This window comes from Nycticebus coucang, chromosome 11, assembly GCF_027406575.1.
Source record: "Nycticebus coucang isolate mNycCou1 chromosome 11, mNycCou1.pri, whole genome shotgun sequence".
Classification (NCBI taxonomy): domain Eukaryota; kingdom Metazoa; phylum Chordata; class Mammalia; order Primates; family Lorisidae; genus Nycticebus; species Nycticebus coucang.
The window spans coordinates 98,987,819-98,994,056 of record NC_069790.1 but is presented as its reverse complement, the minus strand read 5'-3'; the positions used below and the strand labels follow the sequence as shown (position 1 = coordinate 98,994,056).

Here is a 6,238-nt window from a genome sequence, read left to right as displayed (position 1 = left end):
CTGGCTTCATATACCAGAGGTGGTGGGTTCAAATCTGTCCCTGCCCAAAAACTGCAAAAAAAAAACTGTAAACTCAAACACCTCATTCTATGATCATAATTGCTATCCTCTTCCACCTCAGTTAATTATCTTATATCTTGTATTAGTTGCTTAACAGTTTACCCCCAAACTTAAGGTTTTATGAGCATTTATTTATCTCAGAGTTTCTATGGGTAAAAAAATCTGGATGTGGCTTGCTGTATACTTTTTCCTCCAGGTCTCTCACAAAGCTACAACCAGATATCAAGAGGGACATGGGGAAACTCTCATCTGGAGGTCCATCCACTGACTGAAGGCAGATCTGAATCCAAATTTCATTTCAAGCTCACTCATAGTTTTTGTCAAGATTCAGTTCCTTGAGAATGTTGCACAGAGAGCCTCAGTTCCTCAGTGGCTCACTTTCTTGCACATGGGTTTCTCCATAGGGCTGCTCATAGCATGGCAGCTGGTTTCCATCAAAGCAAACAAGCAAGAGAGAAAGAGAAGACAAGTATACCTGGAATGTAAAATCCCTTAACCCTTTTACTCTCTCTTTTTCTGTTCCCTTCTGCTTTCTCTATTCTCTAGTGATGTATCCATGCCTGCCACCTGAAGAACACAAATTCAGCATGTCTCACAAGGAACTAATTTTCTTTCTTTCCAAACCTGCCCTAATGTGTGTCTCAGCCCAAATAATGACACCAAAAGCTATTTAGTTGCAAGCCCCAAAATCTGGATTTCACTTGTGATTCTTCCCTCATTCCCCATATGACCCAGGCCCTAGAACCACACTGCCTGGGTTTACATCCCAACAATATATAACCTTCAGAAGATGGTATCTCTGTGCCTTAGATTTTTCATCTGTAAAATAAAAATGACAATAGGGGGTGGTGCCTTGGCTCAGTGGGTAGGGCGCTGGCCCCATATACTGAGGGTAGCAGGTTCAAACCTGGCCCCAGCCAAACTGCAACAAAAAAAAAATAGCTGGGCGTTGTGGCAGGTGCCTGTAGTCCCAGCTACTCGGGAGGCTGAGGCAAGAGAATCCGCTAAGCCCTGGAGTTGGAGGTTGCTGTGAGCTGAGACGCTACAGCACTCTACTGAGGGTGATAAAGTGAGATTCTGTCTCTACAAAAAAAAAAAAAAAAAAATGACAATAGGACCTACCTTTTAGGGTTGCTTCAATTTTGAGAATCATGAGATACTATGTGTTAAAACTTTGCCCGAATCTATGTTAAATTTTTAATGATTACCCATAGAGAAAGGATTGGGTTGCTGGTTCCTATGATTCTAATGCTCATGATCTTTCCAATATGACTTTACAGGAAGGAAAGGGACTTTGAAATCCTTCCAGAAGGCTTCTTTTGTGCAGTGGAGAAGACACACACACACCTATATACAAAGGTGTATGTGCAATCTGAAATTGGACAGGATTCATTGAAAAGAACAAAAAAAAAAACCCTCTAATTTCTAAAGTTAGAAAGTAAATTTAGGGGGTGGTGCCTGTGGCTCAAGGAGTAGAGCGCTGGCCCCATATGCCGGAGGTGGTGGGCTCAAACCCAGCCCTGGCCAAAAACTGCAAAAATAAAAAAAAGTAAATTTAGGAAATGTTCCTAGCAGTATTGAGCCTAAATATATTGATATTAATCATATACATCTAACAGACTCTATGCTAAGCAAACTCTATATGTACTAACATGTGCACTAAACAGACTCTATGCTTTTACCTACTTTACATAATTAAATCCTTAGAATGACCCTGTGAAGTAGATATAATCCATCTCTTTCTATAAAGGAAAACATCAGTGCATAGAAAAGGCAGACGACTAACTCTAAGCCAAAAGCTGTGAGAATGGGGTCAAAATTTGAGCCCAGAACTTTCTACTGCAAATAGTTTGCTCTTGAGGCATCCAAATGTGCCCCCCTTCAGCCTGGCCTTTACCTGTAGAATCCAGAAGCTGGCCAAAGAAAGAGTTTTCAACTCTCTGGGTAAGTTTCTTTTGGGAAAACAGAATAAACTCAACACTGGAGTAACATCCTGCCTCTATTCTCCCCAGCCTACCTCCAACTTCAACCCATCCTCCATATAACAAAGTTGGTATTCATTCTAAAATGAAATTTTGAATCAGATTAACTCCCTTCTTAAAATTCCAGTGGCCACCCCCTCTTCAGGATAAAATTTCAACTCTTTAGCATAGCACATTGTGCAGTATCCTTACCACTTGGCCCTGACCTACTTTTCATCTTCTCCATTTTTTCCTTCTCCTCCTCCACCTCATGTTTTGAAGTTTCACTGTATGTTTATTTAGAAGAAAATCTTCATAAACACAAGTTGTCTAAATTAGTGCTATCTAAAAGAAGTTTCTGCAATGATGAAAATGTATATATGCTTTGTTCAACAAAGGAGCCACCAGCCCCACATGGCTAATGAGCCCTTGAAATGTGACTAGTGCCACTGAGGAAGTGAGTTTTTAATGTTCTTTCTTTCTCTTTCTTTCTTTTTTTTTTTGAGACAGAGTCTCAAGCTGTTGCCCTGGGTGGAGTGCTGTGGCATCATAGCTTACAGCAACCTCAAACTCTTGGGTTCAAGCAATTCCCTTGCCTCAGCCTCCCAAGTAGCTGGGACTACAGGTGCCCACCACAACATTCAGCTATTTTGTTGTTGTTGTGGTTGTTGTTGCAGTTGTCAGTGTTGTTTTAGCTTGTCCCGGGAACCTGCCAGCCTTGGTGCGTATGGCCGGCGACCTACCCACTGAGCTTCAGGCACCACCCAATGTTATTTCATTTTAATTATTTTAACACACATGGCTAATGACTTTACTGTACTATATCAGCCTCCGTGATGGAATTTGAATGTTGCTATCATATCTGTTATCGTAATTCTCTATGTAGGTTTTTAATCTTCTATGTAGGTTTAAAATTATTTCATCAGTATGCTTTTTGTGGTCCAAACTTGATTAAAATGCATAATGGTATAAGCCATCATTTAGAAAAACATTTTAAGGCTCATGCCTATAATCCTAGCACTCAGGGAAGGAAGCTGAGATGGAGGATTGCATGAGGCCAGGAGCTTGAGACAAGTCTGAGCAACATAGTGAGACTGTATCTCTAAAAAAAAAAAAATTTTTTTTAATTTATTTATTTTTATTGTTAAGTCATAGCTGTGTACATTAGTGCAATCAAGGGGTACAATGTGCGGGTTTCATATACAATCTGAAATATTCTCATCAAACTGTTCAACGTAGCCTTCATGGCATTTTCTTAGTTACTGTACGTAGGCATTTGTATTCTGCATTTAGTAAGCTTCACCTGTTTAAAAAAAAATTTTTTTTAATAAAAAAAATTAGCCAGGTATGCTGGTATATACCTGTAGTCCCAACTGTTTGGGAAGCTGAGGTGAGAGGATCACTTTGGTCCAGGAGGTTGAAGCTGCCAACAACAAAAGTTTATAATTAAAAGTTTGATTCAAATGCTATTTTCAACCGTAGCCATACTAGGAAAGTCACTCCATACACACCTAGGACTTCCCGTCCCTCTGTTTTTCCATACCTATTTCCCTCTATGTGAAATGCCCTTTTCAGTTCAGACACAGCTTTTCCCATGAAGTCTTCTATAAGACCTCCAAGTAGAAGTGAGTCCTCTCTTCCCTGGATCCCCAGCCCTATTGAATGATACCTTTCACACGGTGTCTGCTGCATTCTCCCTGTGTCACAGTTACTGTGAAAAGAAAAGAAAACAATTTATCCTATGTTTTAGGCTTAAGTATTATTTCTCAAACCTCATAATAAAACACGTTTTATTTCAACCTTAGGAAGACAATGCATTCTTCCTCCCTACATATATAGTAACTTTATGTAAAGTAGTTATAATATGCATTTTTACAGCTATATGATTTGGGTAATATTGTGAAACTTTTGGTTAATATATCAACTTTATATCCTGCCTTGTTGTCATTTAATGGCAAGGCCAATTTTTATTCTATTCTCCCAAATGTCATTAATCAATGCCTCTGGGCTTTCTCAGTAGCCTTAGATAATTGTATATTGATTTGTTCCTGCTACTTCTAAAGCCTTTGACACTGTTAGGTTTTATCACTCCAGACTGTCTGCCACACAAATTTCTTGTTAAAAAAAAAAATGCATAAGGAAAACTCCATTCAAGGGTACCACCTTTATTATAGGGCAGCATGTTGGTCTGGAGCTCTGTAAACTGAGATGATTACAAAAGAATAGAATCTGAGGATTCCTTTCTTTCTATCCCCAGACTTCTGAAGTCAGCAAACTCAAGAGTTAGGAAAACTTCAGCACGTGACAGCAAACTAGATAACCCAAGAGATAAACAAACATTAGTTACCCCTTATCCACCAGGGATATGTTCCAAGACTCCCAGTGTATGCCTGAAACCTTGGATAATACCAAAAAAACTCTCTCTCTCTCTCTCTCTCTCTCTCTCTCTCTATATATATATATATATATATATATATATAAAATGTTTTTTCATATACATGTGTATTTTTCTTTTCTTTTTTTTTTTTTGCAGTTTTTGGCTGGGGCTGGGCTTAAACCCGCCACCTCTGGCATATGGGGCTAGAGCCCTACTCCTTTGAGCCACAGGTGCTGCCCTATTTTTCTTTTTAAAGGGAGCCATTCAAACTATGTTCTCCATCTGAAGAGAACAATCATCAACAGCAAGTGGCAGTTGCAGCAAAGCAACACCAGAAGCCGGCTTCATGCTCAGGGGAGAACGCTGCACCGCCTTCTCATAGTTTCTGGTGCTCTACACATTCAGAGAAATTTCTCTAGTAACAAACTACAGAAATGATCCCAGAAAGTATAGTCTTCATACCTATAGTAAAGCTTAACTTATAAATTAGGCACAGTAAGAGATTAACAACACTAGTAATAAAATAGAACACTTAAAACAATATGTTGTAATAAAGTTATATGAATGTGGTCTCTCTCTTTCTCTCAGAATATCTTATTACTTTTTTTGTTTGTTTGTTATTGTTGTTGTCATTGTTTAGCAGGCCCTGGCCGGGTTTGAACCCACCAGCCCTGGTGCATATGGCCAGCGCACTAACCACTGAGCTATGGGCACTGAGCCATCTTATTATTTTTGGACTGTAATTGACCACTGGTAACTGAAAATGCAGAAAGCAACATCTAGGACTGGGGGTGGAGGTGGCGGAGACTACGTATGTTTTCCTTTCACAGATCAATAAGTTGAAGGTATTTGTTTAGAGGCTTAAACATCTCAGTGCAGGCATCTTTGCAATTTTCTTGGCTTTTTCCCTTGTAGTTGCAAAATAGCTGTTTCAGCACCAGACCCTGGAAGAAGAAAGAGGAAGAAGAGAGGGCAGGGGGAGGAAGGGATGAAGAGAGGAGGAAGGGAGGAGGTGAAGGGAGATGCCGGGAGCCAAAACATCTCACAAAAATGCCCCTTGCTATCTTGATTTTACGAGCAAACTATTCTCAGGAATTCAACCGTAAACAGCAATGGTACTTTCCCCTTGCGTATCTCCTCAAAAATGCACCCCCCGCCTTAGGGACCTTCTCCTAGTAATTTTCCAGAAACTAGCCCCCTCCCCACCCTGTTAGGAATAGCCCTTAGTTACTTCCTCGTTTGTGTGCTTATAAGTCCAGCTGAAAAATAAACTCGACGGAGCTTGATCAGACCCTTGACTTGCTCTCATTCTTTCGTGTCTCTTGTCCCCTCATTCGACTGACCCCTTTGTTTCCCAGGTCCCTGTTGAATTCCCCGCGGGCCGGGGCAGGGAGATGAAGAGGAAAAGGAAGAAGAGGGGAGGGAAGGAGAAGAAGGCTTCAAGAAGAAGGACTATACCAGTTCCAGAAATATCTGCCCATTTTTATCAGGAGAGCAAATGTTTTCCCAGAAGCGCCTTTCCTAAGGCCTCTCCTCACTGCAGGGGGTGCTAAGAATGCATTTAGATTGACAAGAGAGGGGGAATCAGGAATGGGTGGTAGAGTGACCGGAACATTGAACCCCTTCTTTGCTTCTGGGCTTGTTTTGCCCTTCTACAACTCTGTACTATTTATTCCCAAACCCCATTCCTGGCTTTTATCAAGGCAAAATCCTAGTCCCTCATTCTCTCTAGACTAGCAAAACCTAAAGCAGCCAGCTTGCGTTTCATCCCTGCTGTCTCCACTCTGAAAGCCAGCCTTCATGGAGTGTGCAGGCCAAGGAGCATGGGCTTCCTCCACTT

General features: G+C 40.8%; 1 pseudogene; it reads right to left on the bottom strand.

The window, feature by feature from the left end:
• Nucleotides 1–4,657: 4,657 nt before the first annotated feature.
• On the bottom strand, nt 4,658–4,855 carry LOC128560690 (uncharacterized; annotated as a pseudogene).
• Nucleotides 4,856–6,238: the final 1,383 nt, after the last annotated feature.